The sequence below is a fragment of the Amblyraja radiata genome, chromosome 2 (genome assembly GCF_010909765.2).
Source record: "Amblyraja radiata isolate CabotCenter1 chromosome 2, sAmbRad1.1.pri, whole genome shotgun sequence".
Classification (NCBI taxonomy): Eukaryota; Metazoa; Chordata; class Chondrichthyes; order Rajiformes; family Rajidae; genus Amblyraja; species Amblyraja radiata.
Genome location: NC_045957.1, coordinates 119,737,275 through 119,758,145, shown reverse-complemented (window position 1 = coordinate 119,758,145; position 20,871 = coordinate 119,737,275). Strand labels below are relative to the sequence as shown.

At 50.0% G+C, this 20,871-nt stretch overlaps 1 protein-coding gene across 1 annotated transcript in view; it reads left to right on the top strand.

Annotated features, from left to right (window-relative positions):
- Positions 1–20,871, top strand: part of nedd9 (neural precursor cell expressed, developmentally down-regulated 9) — an 83,882-nt gene that overhangs the window by 1,285 nt on the left and 61,726 nt on the right. The window lies entirely within an intron of this gene.

Here is a 20,871-nt window from a genome sequence, read left to right as displayed (position 1 = left end):
AAGAGAGAGTTAGATGTGGCTCTTAGGGCTAAAGGAATCAAGGGATATGGGGAGAAAGCAGGAACGGGATACTGATAGTGGATGATCAGCTATGATCACATTGAATGCCGGTGCTGGCTCGAAGGGTCGGATGGCCTACTCCTGCACCTATTTTTCTAAGTTTCTATGCTGCCTGACCGTGAGTTACTTCAACATTTGTTCATGGTGTCCACATTTCTACACATTGAGATGCATGTTCTCCAGAAATGCCGAATAGTGAAAGGCCTGGATAGAGTGGATGTGGCGAGGATGTTTCCACTAGTGGGAGAGTCTAGGACCAGAGGTCACAGCCTCTGGTCAAAGGACGTGCCTTTGGAAAGGAGACAAGGAGGAATTTCTTTAGTCAGAAGGTGGTGAATCTGTTTAATTCATTGCCACAGACGGCTGTGGAGGCAAAGTCAGTGGATATTTTATTGATGGAGATTGACAGATTCTTGATTAGTGCGGGTGTCAGAGGTTACGGGGAGAAGGCAGGAGAATGGGGTTAGGAGGGATAGATAGATCAGCCATGATTGAATGGTGGAGTAGACTTGATAGGCCGAATGGCCTAATTGTGCTCCGAGAACTGCTGCCTGACCCGCTGAGTTACTCCAGCACTCTGTGAAACGTCACCTATCCGTGTTCTCCAGAGATGCTGCCTGACCCGCTGAGTTACTCCAGCACTCTGTGAAACGTCACCTATCCGTGTTCTCCAGAGATGCTGCCTGACCCGCTGAGTTACTCCAGCACTCTGTGTTCTTTTCTGTTTGTAAACCAGCATCTGCAGTTTTTTAATTGTTTCTGCAACGATGCATCTGTCTCTGCCTTGAGAGATTGCCGGGTTAGGGGCAGGCCATAGCTTTGAATATCAGACCACATGCACAGAATTGTGCAACGTTGTCAGTTTGTTACTTCCTCTCGTTACTTAATTTAGTTTAGTTTAGAGATACAGCGCGGAAACGGGCCCTTCGGCCTACTGGGTCCGCGCCGACCAGCGACCCCCGCGCACTACACTATCCCACACGCACAAGGGGCAACTTTTACAATTTTACTGAAGCCAATTAACCTGCAAACCTGTACGTTTGTCAGGGGTTACGGGGAGAAGGCAGGAGAATGGGGTTAGGAGGGAGAGATAGATCAGCCATGATTGAACGGCGGAGTAGACTTGATGGGCCGAGTGGCCTAATTCTGCTCCTATTACATGATCTTATGAACGCCTTTGGAGTGTGGGAGGAAACCGGAGCACCCGGAGAAAACTCTGGGCAGAACGTGCAAACTCCGTACAGGCAGCACCGGTAGTCAGGATCGAACCCGGGCCTCTGGCACTCGTGTGAACGGGAGATCGATGGTCGGCATGGACTCGTTGGGCCGAAGGACTGTATCTCTAAAACTAAAGGGCCTGTCCCACTTGGCCGTCATTTGCTTCTCATTTATGCGTCATATGTAAAATAGGTCGACGCGTTGCGATGCACAATGTCGCGCGCAAATCACGCATCAGCACAGCCGTCTGGTGCGTGTGACATCATTAGAATACCCTGCGACACGCGGCAGGACGTTGGCGCGAGGACGCGATACACGTGAGACGTCGGGACACCAGCGTAAGACGCCAATGAGCCAGTGTGCGTACCCAACGCGTCAGCGTGCGTACGTGATACGTCACGCAGGCGGCGGGCGAGGAATTTGTTCCTGTGCTAAATCCTGGAGCGCCGCGCGCCACCGCATACGATTCCACGCCTCACCACGCGCAGTGTAGGCGCACCCCACGACACGTCGACCTAATTTACATGTAACGCGTAAATGAGGCGCAATTGACGGCCAAGTGGGACAGGCCCTTAAAACCGCAAAAACTAAGCTCTATGTCGCTTCAGAAGCTGTATCTGAGCACGAGTTGGTTCCAGTTGGCCCCTTGAGAGGAGAGGTTGTGGCGGGAATTAGCGTAAAAGTATCAGGAGGTGCAGGGAAGGTGTACGAGGATGTTGCCAGGACTCGGGTAAATGCACAGAGTCACAAGCTCACAAGTTATTGGAATAGAATTAGGCCATTCGGCCCATCGGGTCCACTCTGCCATTCAATCATGGCTTATCTCTGCCTCCTAATCCCATTTTCCTGCCTTCTCCCTTGACACCCGTTCTAATCAAGAACTTGTCTATCTCTGCCTTACAAATATCCACTGACTTGGCCTCCACAGCCCTCTGTGGCAATGAGTTCCACAGATTGACAATCCTCTTACTAAAGAGGTTCCTCCTCACCTCCTTTCTAAAAGAGCGCCCTTTAATTCTGCAGCTGTGACCTCTGGTTCTAGACTCTCCCACCAGTGGAAACATCCTGTCCACATCCACTCTATAGGGGGGGAGGGGGGGGGGGGGGGGGGGGGTGATTAAATAGGAACCTGAGGGGCAACATTTTTAACGTTTAGGTTATTGTGTAAAGAGTTACGGTGAAAAGCTTTTGTTGCGTGCTAACCAGTCGGCGGAAAGACAATACATGATTACAATCGAGCCGTCCACAGTGTACAGATACATGATAAGGTGAATAACGTTTAGTGCAAGTTAAAGGCTCGTAAAGTCTAAAGTCCAGTAAAGTTTTACACAAAGGGTGGTGTGTGTATGGAACTAGCTGCCGGAGGAGGTAGTTGAGGCAGGCACTATCGCAGTGTTTAAAAAAACATTTGGACAGGTGCATGGATAAGACAGGTTTAGAGGGATATGGGTAGGTGGGACTAGTGTAGATAGGACATGTTGGTCAGTGTGGGCAAGTTGGGCCGAAGGGCCTGTTTCCTCGCTGTATGATTATAAACAGTTTTTATTTACAAAATTAAGTTTATTCAGTTATTTGAATTGTCACGCGTACTGAGGTACAGTGAAAAGCTTTTGTTGCGTGCTATCCAGTCTGTGGAATAGTTGGGCTGAAGGGCCTGTTTCCATGCTGTATAACTCTAATGTAGCAGGGCTTTATGAGGAGCGCCTCATAAGGTTAAATAAGTGATAGGAGCAGAATTAGGCCATTCGGCCCATCAAGTCTACTCTGCCATTCAATCATGGCTGATCTATCTCTCCCTCATATCCCAATCCCCTTGTCTTCTCCCCGTAACCCCTGACGCTTCCTTAAGCTGGAAGCAGAGATAAGGTCGATCGGAGGTAGACACAAAAAGCTGGAGTAACTCAGCAGGTCAGGCAGCATCTCTGGAGAGAAGGAATGGGTGACGTTTTGAGTCGAGACACGAGACGTCACCCCTCCCTTCTCTCCAGGGATGCTGCCTGTCCCGGTGAGTTACTCCAGCATTTTGTGTCTACCTTCAGTTTAAACCAGCATCTGCACTTCCTTCCTACACAGATAAGGCTGATCCGTTCAGCTGAGTTCATGGCAGTGTGTGTGTGTGGCTTGTTGTAAAACTCCTGTGAATTCACTCTCTCATCTTCAGCACTGTCTGACAGCCCAACACGTGGCCAAAAGCAAAAACGTTCCATGCGCCTGTCTTGCAGTCTTAAGTCTAGTTTAGAGATACAGCGCGGAAACAGGCCCTTCAGCCCACCTAGTCCGATCCGACCAGCGATCACCCCTTTACACCAGCCGACACACACTCGGGACGATTTACAATTCATACCGATTAACCTACAAACCTGTACGTCTTTGGAGTGTGGGTGGAAAGGGAAGATCTCGGAGGAAACCCGCGCAGGTCGCATGGGGTGAACGTACAAACTCTATATACAGACAGCACCCGTAGTCGGGATCGAACCGGGGTCTCAGGCGCTGTGGGGCAGAAACTCTACCGCTGCGCAACCGTGCACAGTGTCTTGACAGGCGTCTATCTACTCACTTGGGCTCTGGCTCGTTATCTGGGCCACCGATCTCGCCTCGTATTAATAGCCCTGTCCCACGGTACGAGTTCATTCCAAGAGCTCTCCCGAGTTTGAAAAAAAATCAAACTCGTGGTAAGCACGGAAAATGAACGTAGCACGGAAAATGTACGTCGGAGCTCGGGGACGTCTCTTAGCGCTAACGGCAGGTACTCGGGAAGACTCACTAACGGCAGATAAGCACGGGAAGACTCGTGAAGATTTTTCAACACGATGAAAAATGTCCACGAGAGCCCCGAGTACCGTCGAGTGGCCATTACCGTAAATCTCCGAGATCGAATCAGGGCAAACTCGGGATAACTCTTGGAATGAATTCGTACCGTGGGACAGGGGTTTAACTTTTGTTTTTACTTGGCAAAGGAACAGAATGCTTTCCCCTTTCTGTCATAGAACGCAGAACGTTCCAACACAGGACCAGTTCCCTGTACACCACGATGTCCGAACCGGACATGATGCCAAGAGAAACAAATCTTCTTTGCCTGCACGTAATCCATACTCCTCTGATCTCTGTGTATCTTTGCTTCCTATCTAAAAGCCTTTTAAATAGGAGGGTGAGTGGTTGATCTTATAGAGGTGTTCAAAATGGGCGGTCATGGTGGCGCAGCGGTAGAGTTACTGCCTTACAGCGAATGCAGCGCCGGAGACCCGGGTTCGATCCCGACTACGGTTGCTGTCTGTATGGAGTTTGTACGCTCTCCCCGTGACCTGCGTGAGTTTTCCCCCCGAGATCTTTGGTTTCCTCCCACACTCCAAAGACGTACAGGTTTGTACGTTAATTGGTTTGGAAAATGTAAAAATTGTCCTCAGTTGGTATAGGATGGCGTTAGTGTGCGGGGATCGCTGGTCGGCCCGGACTCGCTGGGCCAAAGGGCCTGTTTCCGCGCTGTATCTCTATAACTAAACTACACCAAACTCTGGACCTCGCTTCACCTACTCTGGGCAAGAGACTTTGTGCTTCTTGTGAAATACAATAATGGTGGAGGCGGATGGGCAGTTCCGTGCGATGTACAGTTCGTTGAAGGGACTCCCATGTTGTGGACGCAGCCCAGACCATCACACAAACCAACCTCCCTTCCATCTACACCTCATGCTACCCCGGCAAGGCCAGCAGCATAATCAAGGACCAGTCTCACTCCCTTTTTCACCCTCTCACCTCAGGCAAGTGTACCAGAAGTGTGGACTCGCTGAGCCGATGAGCCTGTTTCCGCGCTGTATCTCTAAACTAAACAAAACATAGTCACGGGTCACCAGTGGCCCTGTCTCGTAGTGCCTGGCTGTCATCTGAGTGAATGCCTTAATCCAGGCGTGTAGACCAGAGCTGGTGTTGTTTGCGGGGATTGTCTAAGTTATCAGACCTCCTCTGTGTCAAGGACAAGTTACTGCACGTATCCAACCACAAGCTGAGCGTTCGAGGGCTGTGCAACACAAACGGGTGAATTAACCCAACAAGTAAGCCAGCGGCTAAAGTTAAACCATCACATTTACCACAGCTGGGTACGAAACGCTGGAGTAACTCAGCGGGTCAGACAGCATCTCTGGAGAAAAGGAATAGGTGACATTTCCGGTCAAGACCCTTCTTCATACTGTAGAAGGGTCTTGACGTTTCTTCATACTGAAGAAGGGTTTCGACCCGAAACGTCGCCCATTCCTTCTCTCCAGAGATGCTGCCTGTCCAGCTGAGTTACTCCAGAATTTTGTAGGTTGTTACCTACATACCTACCATGGAGCTGTTATCAGGCAAATGAAGCATCCTACCAGAAAGCATCCTACTAGAGAGCAGTCCTGAACTACTATCTATTTCATTGGAGACCCTCGGACTATCTTCGATTGGGCTTTACTGGATTTACCTTGCACTAAAGGGTGACTATCCCATCTGCACGTCCCACCTGCCTGCGTTTGGCCCATATTCCTCCAAACCTGTCCTATCCATGTATATGTCTCATTGTCTCTTAAACGTTGGGATAGTCCCTGCCTCAACTACCTCCTCTGGCAGGAGAATGGGGTTAGGAGGGAGAGATAGATCAGCGGATCCCTTCACATTAACGCCATCCTATACCAACAGCGGATTGAATGGCGGAGTAGACTTGATGGGCCGAATGGCCTAATTCCACTCCCATCAATTCTGGGGGAGGGATGGAGAGAGAGTGGGGGGGGGGGGGGGGGGGGGGGAGTGAGGGTGCCAGAAGTGTGGGGGGGAAAAAGTTACCCCTCAGATTCCTGTTAAATCTTTTCCCCTTCACCTTAAACCTCTGTCCTCTGGGCCTCGATTCCCTTATGGGCCTGACCCACATAGGTGATTTATTTTAGGCAACTACAGGCGACTAGTTTGTCGCCACATGTTCGCCGGTGGTCGCCGGGCGTAGTCTCCTCAGTCGGGCAAATAGTAGCGGCGTTCTTTCTGGTTGGGTTTGACACCAATGACCGGAGCTTGATTTCTCCTGACGTAGGTGCTGTCGTACGTTGTTGCCCGTTTTTCGGTGACCTGCGTCTATGACAGTCACCGGCAGTTGCCTAAAAAAATCACGAAGTGGGACAGGCCCTTAACTCCAGCACTCTGTGTCCTTTTCTGGTCATGAGTGTTTAGCTGCATGTGTGGTCTCTATTTTGCCCAAATAAACATTAAATCCCTACTTTTCCTTCCAGAGGCGTGCCTGTTTTTTGGTTAAATTTTAATAACGAAGACAATAGTGTAGGAAATGTTGATGTGGTAGTGTTATATATTCATAAATGCTAGGAGTAGAATTAAGCCATTCGGCCCTTGAAGTCTACTCCACCATTCAATCATGGCTGATCTATCTCTCCCTCCTAATCCCATTGAAACAGGGCTCTGGCTGAGGGGAAACTGGCTGAGTGCTGGAGTAACTCAGCGGGTCAGGCAGCATGTCTGGGGAACATGGATAGGTGATGTTTCACAGCGTGCTGGAGTAACTCAGCGGGTCAGGCAGCATCTCTGGGGAACGGATAGGTGACGTTTCACAGAGTGCTGGAGTAACTCAGCGGGTCAGGCAGCATCTCTGGGGAACATGGATAGGTGACGTTTCACAGAGTGCTGGAGTAACTCAGCGGGTCAGGCAGCATCTCTGGGGAACATGGATAGGTGACGTTTCACAGAGTGCTGGAGTAACTCAGCGGGTCAGGCAGCATCTCTGGGGAACATGGATAGGTGACGTTTCACAGAGTGCTGGAGTAACTCAGCGGGTCAGGCAGCATCTCTGGGGAACATACACAGTTTCGCGTCGGGACCCTTGAAATTGGCAAGAGAGACGGTCAAAACCTGTATCCCCAGGGTATCAAAGGCTAGAGGGCATAGAGAGACTAGACCTCATGGGTGTGAGCTATAGGGAGAGGTTGAGCAGGCTGGGTCTCTATTCCTTGGAGCGGAGGAGGATGAGGGGTGATCTTCTAGAGGTATACAAAATCATGAGAGGAATATATTGGGTAGACGCACAGAGTCTCTTGCCCAGAGTAGGGGAATCGAGGACATAGGTTTATGGTGGGGGGGGGGGGGGGGGGGAACATTTAATAGGAACTTGATGGGCAACTTTTTTTTACACTAAGGGTGGTGGGTGTATGGAACGAGCTGCCGGAGGAGGTAGTTGTGGCAGGGACTATCGCAACGTTTAGACAGGTACATAGATGGGACAAGTTTAGAGGGATATACGGGCAGGTGGGACTGGTGTAGGACCTGTTGGTTGGTGTGGGCAAGTTGTACTGAAGGGCCTGTTTCCACGTTGTATCACTCCATGACTCCATAACTTTAAAGTGGGAGAGGTGAAGTTTGTGGCAATTTTCTTTTTTCTTTCCTCCGCCCAAGTTTTTTTTAAATCTCCCTTCAATGTAGGAAATGTTGACGTGGGAGAGTTATAATGCGCTCATTGTCTGCGTTTCCCTATTCTCGAGTCCAGCCTTTGTCCCGCGAGCCCACACAGTCCGTCACATGTCTGTGGCCATTGATGCGATCCAACAAAGAGCCCTGGGCTCGGTCACTCCCACCACCAACTCTCACCCTGGTTGCCCCCTCCTTCTTCGTTTAGTTTAGAGAAACAGTGTAGAAACGGGCTCTCCGGCCCACCGGGTCCGCGCCGACCAGCAAACCCCGCACATTAACACCATCCTACGCCAACTGGGGACAACTTTTACATTTACCAAGCCAATTTTCTCCCACCTTTACCAAGTCAGAGGGCGGTGGAGGCCGGTTCTCTGGACACTTTCAGGAGAGAGCTAGATAGGGCTCTTAAAGATAGCGGAGTCAGGGGGTATGGGGAGAAGGCAGGAACGGGGTACTGATTGGGGATGATCACATTGAATGGCGGTGCTGGCTCGAAGGGCCAAATGGTCTACTCCTGCACCTATTGTCTATTGTCTATTTTTGTGTCTATTCCCCCACTTCACACCTCTGCCTAATATGTTCATAAGTTTTAGCAGCAGAATATTATGTAGGAAAGAAGTTATCAAGTTGGAATATCACCTATTACTTTTCTCCAGAGATTGTTTTGTTTAGTCTAGAGATACAGCGCGGAAACGGGCCATTCGGCGAGTCCGCGCCGACCACCTATAATAATACTACCCCACACGCGCACCAGGGTACATTTTTACACGTACACCAAGCCAATTGACCTACAAACCTGTACGTCTTTGGAGTGTGGGAGGAAACCGAATATCTCGGAGAAAACCCACGCAGGTCACGGGAAGAACGTGCAAACTCTGTACAGACCGCACCCGTAGTCAGGATCGAACGTGGGTCCCTTCACGCCCTATTGAAAACTATACCAGAGGAATCCCACGCGGTCACGGGGCGAATGTGCAAACTGTACTGTGTTCCAGTTGCCAGACTGTCCAAACTCCATGGGCAGAAGCCTCCTTGAAAGTAAATATTAGCAAAACCCAAACACCATACAGTGCTCCATTATCAAGCCTCTGTCTAAGTACAGTCTGATTTACACCAAGCCAATTAACCTGCAAACCTGCACGTCTGTGGAGTGTGGGGGGGGAACCGACGATCTCAGAGAAAACCCCGCAGGTCACGGGGAGAACGTACAAACGTACAAAGATTGTTAAGGGCTTGGACACGCTAGAGGCACGAAACATGTTCCCGATGTTGGGGGAGTCCAGAACCAGGGGCCACAGTTTAAGAATAAGGAGTAAGCCATTTAGAACGTAGACGAGGAAACACTTTTTCTTACAGAGAGTTGTAAGTCTGTGGAATTCTCTGCCTCAGAGGGCGGTGGAGGCCGGTTCTCTGGATGCTTTCAAGAGAGAGCTAGATAGAAGATAGAATCTTTATTTGCCACACGACCAGGGTTGGTGGTATTTGGGTTCAGTACATGATGGTACACTGCTTTAGTCACATTAACACTAATAACAACACAGATCACAGTAATAAAGTGCATCCATACCACATCACAAATCACAAATCTCACCAACAATACATAGTGCAAAAGAACAGACAAAGACCATAGACAAGACACTGTATACATCAAAAGTCCTTAATATTGACTGTTATTGGAGGGAATTGAGTGTTCTTATTGCTGAGGGGAAGAAGCTGTTTTTAAAGCGGGTGGATTTTGTAGCAAGTGACCTGAGGCGCCTCCCTGAAGGGAGAGACTGGAATAGGTGGTTTGCTGGATGGGAGGGGTCCGAGATGATCTGTATTGCCCGTTTTGAGGTACGTTAGAGGTAAATGGAATGGATTGAGGGGAGGGGGGAGTTGATGGTCCTGGAGGCCTTGGAGACAATGCACTGTATTCTGTGTAGTGAGTGACTGCCAGTGTTTCCGTACCAGACAGTGATTGAGGAGGTGATGATGCTTTCAATGATGGATTGATAGAAACGGACCAGGAGGTGTTTGTGGACTCTGAACTTTTTGAGCTGTCTGAGGAAGTATAGGCGTTGTTGTCCTTTCTTGATGATGTGGTCTGCATTGATGTGCCATTTTAGATTATTGCAGATATAGGTGCCCAGAAACTTAAATGAGTTCGTGGAGGTTATGGGATGGGAGTTGACATGGACCGGGGGTTTGGGGTAGATAGGGCTCTTAAAAATAGCGGAGTCAGGGGATATGGGGAGAAGGCAGGAACGGGGTGCTGATCACATAGGGCCGAATGGCCTACTCCTGCACCTATTGTCTATTGCAACTGAACCATCCTACCACCAACTAGAGAGCAGCGCTGAACTACGATCTACCTCACTGGAGACCCTTGTACTATCTTTGATCGGACTTTTCTGGCTTTACCTTGCACTAAACATTATTCCCTTATCATGTATCTGTATCATGTATTTCGGGTCCTGACCCGAAATGTCACCTATCCTTTTTCTCCACGGATGCTGCCCGACCCGCTGAGTTTCTCCAACAGTGTGTTTTATGCAAATATTAGAGAGATATGGGGCAAACGTAGGCAGGTGAGCCTAGTCTAGATGAGGCCATGTTGGCTGGCGCGGGCATGTTGATCTAGATTGGGTCGGCTAGGACTTTAATCCTTCAATAGACAATAGGTGCAGGAGTAGGCCATTCGGCCCTTCGAGCCAGCACCGCCATACAATGTGATCATCCCCAATCAGTACCCCGTTCCTGCCTTCTCCCCGTATCCCTTGATTCTGCTATCTTCAAGAGCTCAATCTAACTCTCTCTTGGAAGCATTCAGAGAACCGGCCTCCACTGCCCTCTGGGCCTAATGTGGGCAGGTGGGACTAGTGTAGATGGGGCATCTTGGACAGCGTGGGCAATTTAGACCAAAGGGCCTGTTTCCATGCTGTATCACTCTGCGTCTATGACTCGCAGATCTTTGATTAATACCGGGTGTCAGGGGTTACGGGGAGAAGGCAGGAGACTGGGGTGGAGAGTGAAAGATGGATCAGACATGATAGAATGGTGGAGTGGACTCGATGGGCCGAATGGCCTAATTCTGCTCCTGGAACTGGTGGACTCTAAGGGTCCCACCCACGGTGGCGCAGAGGTAGAGCTGCTGCCTCACGGCGCCAGAGACCCTGGTTCGATCCCGACTACGGGTGCTGTCTGTACGGAGTTCGACAATAGACAATAGGTGCAGGAGTAGGCCATTTGGCCCTTCAAGCCAGCACCGCCATTCAATGTGATCATGGCTGATCATCCCCAATCAGTACCCCGTTCCTGCCTTCTCCCCATATCCCCTGCCTCTGCTATTTTTAAGAGCCCTATCTAGCTCTCTCTTGAAAGCATCTAGAGAACCTGCCTCCACCACCCTCTGAGGCAGAGAATTCCACAGACTCACCACTCTCTGTGAGAAAAAGTGTTTCCTCATCTCCGTTCTAAATGGCTTACTACTTATTCTTAAACTGTGGACCATGGTTCTGGATTCCCCCAACATCGGGAACATGTTTTCTGCCTCTAGTGTGTCAAAAACCTTAACAATCTTATATGTTTCAATGAGAACCACTCTTATCCTTCTAAACTCCAGAGTGTACAAGCCCAGCTGTTCCATTGACAGCATATGACAGTCCCGCCATCCCGAAAATTAACTTTGTAAGCCTACGCTGCACTCCCTCAATAGCAAGAATATCCTTCCTCAAATTAGGGGACCAAAACTGCACACAATACTACAGGTGTGGTCTCACTAGGGCCCTGTACAACTGCAGAAGGACCTCTTTGTTCCTATATTCGATTCCTCTGTTCCTACATGCCATTCGCTTTCTTCACTGCCTGCTGTACCTGCATGCTTACTTTCATAGACTGATGTACAAGGACCCCCAGATCCCGTTGTACCTCCCCTTTTCCCAACTTGACGCCATTTAGATAGTAATCTGCCTTCCTGTTTTTGCTACCAAAGTGGATAACCTCACATTTTTCCGCATTAAACTTCATCTGCCATGCATTTGCCCACTCCCCTAACCTGTCCAAGTCACCCTGCATTCTCATAGCATCCTCCTCACAGTTCACACTGCCACCCAGCTTTGTTGCCTGACAACAACTGGGAAGAAACTGTCCCTGATTCTGGAGGATTCAGTCTGAAGAAGGGCCTCGACCCGAAATGTCACCTATTTCCTTCGCTCCAGAGATGCTGCCTCACCCGCTGAGTTTCTCCAGCATGTTTGTCTACCTTCTGAATCTGGAGGTGTGCGTTTTCACACTTCCGTACCTCTTGCCTGATGGGAGAGGGGGAGAAGAGGGAGTGACCGGAGGTTAGACTGGTTCTTGATGGGAGAGGGTTATCGGCAAGTCTATGATGCGGGAAGAAACTAAATTCCTAGAAAGTTGCTTTACGGGAAATGGTTTTAACCCCTGACCTCCAGTTAGTTGGCTCGTGTCGGCTGCTTTCAAAGGTCAGTGTCGGGGTTATTCACAACTTCTGTTATTGCTTAAGCATCTCAGTAAGGAGAATAATTCTGGCATGGCCAAGCATTGAATGTCAGCAAGAGGGCAGTAGTCAGAGTCATACAGTGTGGGAACAGGCCCTTCGGCCCAACTTACCCGCACCGGCCAACGTGCCCATCTACACCAGTCCCACCTGCCTGCGTTTGGCCCAGAAGCCTCCATACCTGTCCTATCCATGTACCTGTCTAAATGGTTCTTAAATGTTGCGATAGTCCCTGCCTCAACAACCTGCTGGAGGTAATTGAGACTCGGTGTGTTTCTGTATTGTCATGGTGGCGCAGCGGTAGAGTTGCTGCCTTGCAGCGGCAGAGACCCGGGTTCGATCCCGACTATGGGCGCTGTCGGTACGGACTTTGTGCGTTCTCCCCGTGATCTGCGTGGGTTTTCTCCGAGATCTTCGGTTTCCTCTCACCCTCCAAAGACGTACAGGTTTGTAGGTTAATTGGCTTGGTAGAAGTGTAAAACTGACCCTGTTGTGTGTGTGTGTGTGTGTGTAGGATAATGATACTGTGCGGGGATCGCTGGGGTCAGCGCGGACTTGATGGGCCGAAGGGCCCGTTTTCTGTGCTGGGTCTCTAAACACAAATAAGGATGCGAACAGTGGAACCGGCAGGACGACCGGGGTGGGGGGAGGGGGAGGGGGGTAGGAGGAAAGATGGGGGAGGGGGGGAAAAGAGGGGGAGGGGGGGAAGAAGGAGGGGAAGAGGGGGGGAGAAGAAGAAGGAGAGGGGGGGGGGGGAGAAGAAGAGGGGGCCGGAGGAAGGGGGGCGGGAAAGGGGGGGGGGGGGGGGGGGAGTGAGAGGGAGTCCGGGGGTTACTCGAAATGAGAGAAATCAATATTTGGTTGTAAGCTGCCCAAGCAAAAAATGTGAGACACATCTGTGTTGGCGATCACGCCTCTGGTTCTCCTTGCAATCTGGGTCCAGCGTCAAGTAACCACAAATATTGATTTAATAGTACTGGGACTCCTTACATCAGAGCCACGGAATGTCAAGCATCCTCCTAGCAATGGTAACAAACACAGCAATGCCAACAACACACTCACTCGCTATGAACTTCTCTAACTCCTAGTAACCCTTGCCTTCCCCCCCCCACCCCCCCCCTCCCTCCCCCCCCCCCCCCCCCCAGAAGTGATGGGAGTGGAATTAGGCCATTCGGCCCATCAAGTCTACTCCACCATTCAATCGCGGCTGATCTATCTCCCCTTCCTAACCCCATTCTCCTGCCTTCTCCCCATAACATAGAAACATAGAAATTAGGTGCAGGAGTAGGCCATTCGGCCCTTCGAGCCTGCACCGCCATTCAATATGATCATGGCTGATCATCCAACTCAGTATCCCGTACCTGCCTTCTCTCCATACCCTCTGATCCCCTTAGCCACAAACCCCTGACACCCGTTCTAATCTAGAATCTGTCTATCACAGCCTTAAAAATATCCATTGACTTGGCCTCCACAGCCTTCTGAGGCAAAGAATTCCACAGATTCACCACCCTCTGAGTAAAAAAAAATTCCTCCTCGTCCCCTTCCTAAAGGAACATCCTTTAATTCTGAGGCTATCACCTCTAGTGCTAGACTCTCCCGTCCCAGTTCTGCGACCAGTCTGACTCAAGGGCCTGTCCCACTTTCCCGAGTAATTCACAAATCCTCCCGAGTTTTCAAAATCGCAGGATGTTCGTAACGAGTCCGTAGGAGGCCGTAGGAGTTAACGGATATATCGTAGTGGCTCGTTATGCCAGCTGTAGGTACTCGGGGCTATTTTGTTTACTTGTGGACATTTTTCGCTATGCTGAAAAAACGTCCCGACTTACCTGATGCCCCGAGTTTGAAAACTCGGAAGAATTCGTGAATGACTAGGGAAAGTGGGACAGGCCCTTTACCCCTGGTTAAATGTTATCTCTGTACACTTCGGTGTCGCCTTCCCCGAGCTAGCAATTACCTTCCTTGACCTTCGTCCCCTTTGATCACTCCTTTTCACACCTTGCCCTTCCACATATCTCTCGTCTCCCTCTCCCCTGACTCTCAGTCTGAAGAAGGGTCTCGACCCGAAACTTCACCCATTCCTTCTCTCTGGAGGTAGACACAAAATGCTGGAGTAACTCAGCAGGACGAGCAGCATCTCTGGAGGGAAGGAACGGGTGACGTTTCGGGTCGAGACCCTTCTTCAGACTGATGGGTACTCCAGAGATGCTGCCTGTCCCGCTGAGTTACTCCAGCCTTTTGTGTCTTGTCTTCAGTGTAAACCAGCACCTGCAGTTCCATCCCGCACGTCACTCTGCAGGTCCTGACTCACCAGCAGTGAACTCGGCAGTGCTGTAACTATGGAAAAGCAATCGCCTCTGTGAGGCATCTTGCCGTGTGTGATTTATTTTACCTCTGATGCTGGCGGAGGGAGCTGACTGCGTCATCACCCGTGTTCCAGCGTAGAAAATGAAAAATAATTTATCAGTCAACAATGACCTATCGCAGATAGACGCAAAATGCTGGAGTAACTCAGCGGGAACAGGCCTGATGATTGAAGATGAAAGGCAGTTAGTTACTCCGGCATTTTGTGCCTATCTTTGATTTGCACCAGCATCTGCAGTTCCTTCCGGCACAATTACTGCTGCAGCTACGCTTGGCCAGGCCGACCCTGCAACGTCGCCATGACAACGGGCCTTCATGGTCAGGTCAAGAACCCTGCTCTTACAACAAGTGGGACTTGAAAATGGCCACAAACTGGCGACTCTGTACCCCGTCTCAACGTACTGTTGCTATACGTTTGTACTGTGTCTGAGACGCTTAACTAAGATGTATCTAAGTGCTTATGTGTAGCGATTTCAAGAGAGAGCTAGATAGGGCTCTTAAAGATAGCGGAGTCATGGGAGAAGGCAGGAACAGGGTACTGATTGGGGATGATCAGCCATGATCACATTGAATGGCGGTGCTGGCTCGAAGTGCCGAATGGCCTACTCCTGTACCTATTGTCTATTGATACTTATACTGAATGGAATTTAAATGAAATGAATTTCACTGTACCTTAGTACCTGTGGCAAATAAAATACCATACTTATCCTCAATTCAATATCCCTCAACATAGGTTTAGTCTTTTGTTAATTTTCACGTGTACCGAGGTACAGTGAAAAGCTTTTGTTGCGTGCTATCTAGTCAGCTGAAAACAAGACATGATTACGATCGAGCCATCCATAGAAACATAGAAAATAGGTGCAGGAGTAGGCCATTCGGCCCTTCGAGCCTGTACCGCCATTCAATATGATCATGGCTGATCATCCAACTCAGTATCCTGTACCTGCCTTCTCTCCATACCCCCTGATCCCTTTAGCCACAAGGGCCACATCTAACTCCCTCTTAAATATAGCCAATGAACTGGCCTCAACTATCTTCTGTGGCAGAGATCCACACAGTGTAGACTAGGGTTGCCAACTGTCCCGTATTACCCGGGACATCCCGTATATTGGGCTAAATTGGTTTGTCCCGTACGGGACCGCCCTTGTCCCGTATTTGACCGCTACTACTCGGGTCGAGGGGACTGTCTGGGTCGGAGCGCCGCGTCTGGCCCCCGCCTCACCCGTCCCGACGTAGTGCAGCCCATGGAGTGCAGCAGCAGCAGCAGCAGCAGCGCCTCGCCCGTGGCCCCGTCGGTCGGTCGGCAGCCCGGCCAGCTGTCCGATCTTCGGACCTTCGATTACCGCCGACACCACCACCACCTCCCCTCCTTCTCACGGCCGATCATCGGTTCATGAGTTGGATGGGGCGCGCGACGTCGCGCGGCCCCCGGGCCAAAACTCCTCAACTGGGCCCGCCGGCTGGGCTTGGTGTGCAGTCCAGCACCCGGGGCCAACTCATCATTCACCCAGCCACGGCCGAGTCGGTCAACGAATTGCCGTCGGGAATTTGTCCCGTATTTTGACCTTTTGTCCCTTATTTGGGAGTGAGAAAGTTGGTGACTCCAGTGTAGAAGTACATGATAAAGGGAATAACTTTTAGTGCAAGGTAAAGTCCAATTAGAGATAGTCCGACAGTCTCCAATGAAGTAAATGATAACATGGAACGGCTCTTGTGTTGAAAGGATGGTTCAGTTACCTGATAATAACAGGGAAGAAACTGTCCCTGAATCTGGAGGAGTGCCAACTTGTTTGGGAACAGCTCCATCCAAACCCATAGGAAATTGCAGCGAATTGTGGACGCAGCCCAGACCATCACACAAACCAACCTCCCTTCCATTGACTCCATCTACACCTCACGCTGCCTCGGCAAGGCCAGCAGCATAATCAAGGACTAGTCTCACCCCTGGCCACTCCCTCTTCTCCCCTCTCCCATCAAGCAAGAGGTACAGAAGTGTGAAAACGCACACCTCCAGATTAGGGACAGTTTCTTCCCAGCTGTTATCAGGCAACTGAACCATCCCACCACAACCAGAGAGCGGTCCTGAACTACTATCATCCTCATTGGAGACCCGCGGACTATCTTTAATCGGACATTATTGTACTTGAAGGTAGACAAAAGTGCTGGAGAAACTCAGCGGGTGCAGCAGCATCTATGGAGCGAAGGAAATAGGCAACGTTTCGGGCCGAAACCCTTCTTCAGACTCTTGTATGGCGGCGGATAGCCAGGGAATCGATAATCCAGGTTGGGTCCGAACTGGGAGGCAGGGAACTGGGGCTGGAAGCCATGAGGTACAAGATGAAGGCACAGGCAAGTCCCGAGGAAGCAAATGTGGCTGTGGTATCGGGTCTGGGTTAGGATGCGGTCCTAGAGTTGGAGGGAAGGGGGAAATCACAGAAACATAGAAAATAGGTGCAGGAGGAGGCCATTCGGCCCTTCGAGCCAGCACCGCCATTCATTGTGATCATGGCTGATCGTCCCCAATCAGTAACCCGTGCCTGCCTTCTCCCCATATCCCTTGACTCCACTAACCCCTAGAGCTCTATCTAACTCTCTCTTAAATCCATCCAGTGATTTGGCCTCCACTGCCCTCTGTGGCAGGGAATTCCATAAATTCACAACTCTCTGGGTGAGAATGTTTTTTCTCACCTCAGTCTTAAACGGCCTCCCCTTTATTCTAAGACTGTGGCCCCTGGTTCTGGACTCGCCCAACATTGGGAACATTTTTCCTGCATCTAGCTTGTCCAGTCCTTTCATAATTTTATGTTTCTATAAGATACCCCTTCATCCTTTTAAACTCCAGTGAATACAAGCCTAGTCTTTTAAATCTTTTCTCATATGACAGTCCCGCCATCCCAGGGATCAATCTCGTGAACCTACGCTGCACTGCCTCAATCACAAGGATGTCCCCTTCCTCAAATTAGGAGACCAAAACTGTACACAATACTCTAGATGTGGTCTCACCAGAGCCCTATACAACTGCAGAAGAAAGTTAGATCTGGGGAGCAGTTAGAGAGGTGGTTGTAAAACTGTCTTGTGAGGGACTTGATCTTGCAGTAAACGTTATTCCCATTATCCTGTATCTGTACACTGTCGACAGCTTGATCGTAATCATGTATAGCCTTTCCGCTGACTGAAATTAAAAGTTTTTTACTGTACCTCGGTGAACATGACAATAAACAACACTAGAAGGATATGGGCAAAATTCAGGCAGGTGGGACTAGTGTAGATGGGACATGTTGGTGTGGGCAAGTTGGGTGGAAGGGCCTGTTTCCACGCTGTATCACTCTGTGACTGTTGTACTATTGTGTGGCTTGACTGTATTTCTGTTTAGTGTGATTTAGTTTAGTTTAGAAATGCAGCGCGGAAACAGGCCCTTCAGCCCACCGAGTCCGCACCAACCAGCGATCCCCACACACTAACACTATCGTATACACACACACACACACACACACACACACACACACACACACACACACACACACACACACACACACACATACACACACACAACGGACAATTTACAATCTTACCAAGCCAATTAACCTACCAACCTGTACGTCTCTGGGGTGTGGGAGGAAACCGCGTTCTATCCATGCTATGGGTGGCTCAGCGGTAGAGTTGCTGCCTTGCAGCAGCAGAGACCCGGGTTCGATCCTGATTATCTGTGCTGTCAGTGTGGGGGTTGCACGTTCTCTGCCTCAGAAGGCAGTGGAGTGCAGTGCAGTGATTTCTCTGCCTCAGAGGGCGGCGGAGGCCGGTTCTCTGGATGCTTTCAAGAGAGAGCTAGATAGGGCTCTTAAAGATAGTCAGGTGATATGGGGAGAAGGCAGGAACGGGGTACTTATTGGGGATCACAGTGAATGGCGCTGCTGGCTCGAAGGGCCGAATGGCCTACTCCTGCACTTATTGTCTATTGTTCTCTCTCTGTAACCTCGTGGGTTTCCTCCAGGTGCTCCGGATTCCTCCCACATCTCTTTAGACGAGCGGGATTGTAGGTTAATCGGCCCTCTGTAATTTGCCCGCTAGTGTGTGTAGGGACTGAATGAGAAAGCGGGATAACAGAACTAGTGGGAACGGGCGGTCGATGGTTGGCATGGACTTGGTGGGTCGAAGGGCCTGTTTCCATGGTGTATCTTAAAAACTAAATCCAAGATGGACCCAAAAAGCTGGAGTAACTCAGCGGGACGGGCAGCATCTCTGGAGAGAAGGAATGGGCGACGTTTCGGGTCGATACCCTTGTTCAGTCTCGATCAGAAACGTCACCCGATGCTGCCTGTCCTGCTGAGTTACTCCAGCATGCTGTGTTTATCTTTGGTTTATCTGACTGTGTTTAATGAGGAAACACTTTTTCTCACAGAGAGTTGTGAGTCTGTGGAATTCTCTGCATCAGAGGGCGGTGGAGGCCCGTTCTCTGGAGAGAGTCAGATAGCGCTCTTAAAGATAGCGGAGTCAGGGGATATGGGGAGAAGGCAGGAACGGGGTACTGATTGGGGATAATCAGCCATGATCACATTAAATGGCGGTGCTGGCTCGAAGGGCCGAATGGCCTACTCCTCCACCTATTGTCTATTGAATTAATGAATTTCCTTCTCTCCAGAGATGTTGCTCCAGCATTTTGTTTTTGTTTTTGATTTAAACCAGCATCTGCAGTTCCTTGTTTCTAGGTTTATAAGAAGCAGTTTGCTTTCCAGGGTGGGGAGCTTAAACTTCATGGTCGTCAGAGGTGACGTGTGTGACTCGGGCGCATTTGTAACAGCTACACCCATTTCCTGTGATGAACCTAGAGGGCTGGTCTGTTTGAAACGCAGTGCCTGTCACTGGAACCTACAGTTCGGCCGGCACGGTGGCATAGCGGTTGAGTCGCAGCCTCACAGCGCCGGGTTCCATCCCGATCACGGGCGCTGTCTGTACGGAGTTTGTACGTTCTCTCCCCGTGACCTGCGTGGGTTTTCTCTGAGGCGGGACTGACATATGCTGAGAGAATGGAGCAGCTGGGCTTGTACACTCTGGAGTTTAGAAGGATGAGAGGGTATCTTATTGAAACATATAAGATTATTAAGTGTTTGGACACGCTAGAGGCAGGAAACATGTTCCCGATGTTGGGGGAGTCCAGAACCAGGGGCCACAGTTTAAGAATAAGGGGCAAGCCATTTAGAACGGAGATGAGGAAACACTTTTTCATACAGAGTGGTGAGTCTGTGGAATTCTCTGCCTCAGGTGGAGGCAGGTTCTCTGGATGCTTTCAAGAGAGAGCTAGATAGGGCTCTTAAAGATAGTGGAGTCAGGGGATATAGGGAAAAGGCAGGAACGGGGTACTGATTGGGGATGATCAGCCATGATCGTATTGAATGGCGGTGCTGGCTCGAAGGGACGAATGGCCTACTCCTGCACCTATTGTCTATTGTTCTCGGGGGCGTGCTAAGCCGTCTAAGGAAGTAGAGGCGTGGGTGTGCTTTCTTGGCTTCAATATGGGTGGCCCAGGACAAGTTGTTTCCAAAACGTTGGGATAGTCCCAGCCCCAACTACCTCCTCCGGCAGCTCGTTCCATACACCAACCACCCGCTGTGTGGAAAAAGTTACCCCTTGGATTCCTATTAAATCTTTCCCCCCTCATCTTAAACCTATGTCGTCTGGTTCTCAATTCACCTACTCTGGGCAAGACACTCTGTGCGTCTACCCGATCTATGCCTCTCATTTGTTCGATATCTACAAATAGATATCAAAGAATTTCAATACGACTTGTGTCATTCATTCTTTTTTTTTCATTCAGATCTCTCTACATCTATATCTCTTGTTTCCCTTTTCCACAACTCTCAGTCTGAAGAAGGGTCTCGACCCGAAACATCACCTATTCATAGAGTAACACAGTGTGGAAACAGGCCCTTCGTCCCAACTCGCCCACACCAGCCAATAATGTCCCAGCCACCCTCGTCCCACTTGCCTGCGCTTGGTCCATATCCCTCCAAACCTGTCCTATCCATGTACCTGTCCAAATGTTTCTTAAATGATGGGATAATCCCAGTCTCGACTACCTCCTCTGGCAGCTTGTTCCACACACTCACCACCCTCTGTGTGAAAAAGTTACCCCTCGGATTCCTATTAAATCTTTTCCCCTGCACCTTGAACCTATGTCCTCTGGTCCTCGATTCTCCTACTCTGGGTAAAAGACTCTGTACATCTACCCGATCTATTCCTTTTCTCTGGAGATGCTGTCTGACCCACTGAGTTACTCCAGTATTTGTGTCAATCTTGGATTAAAACCA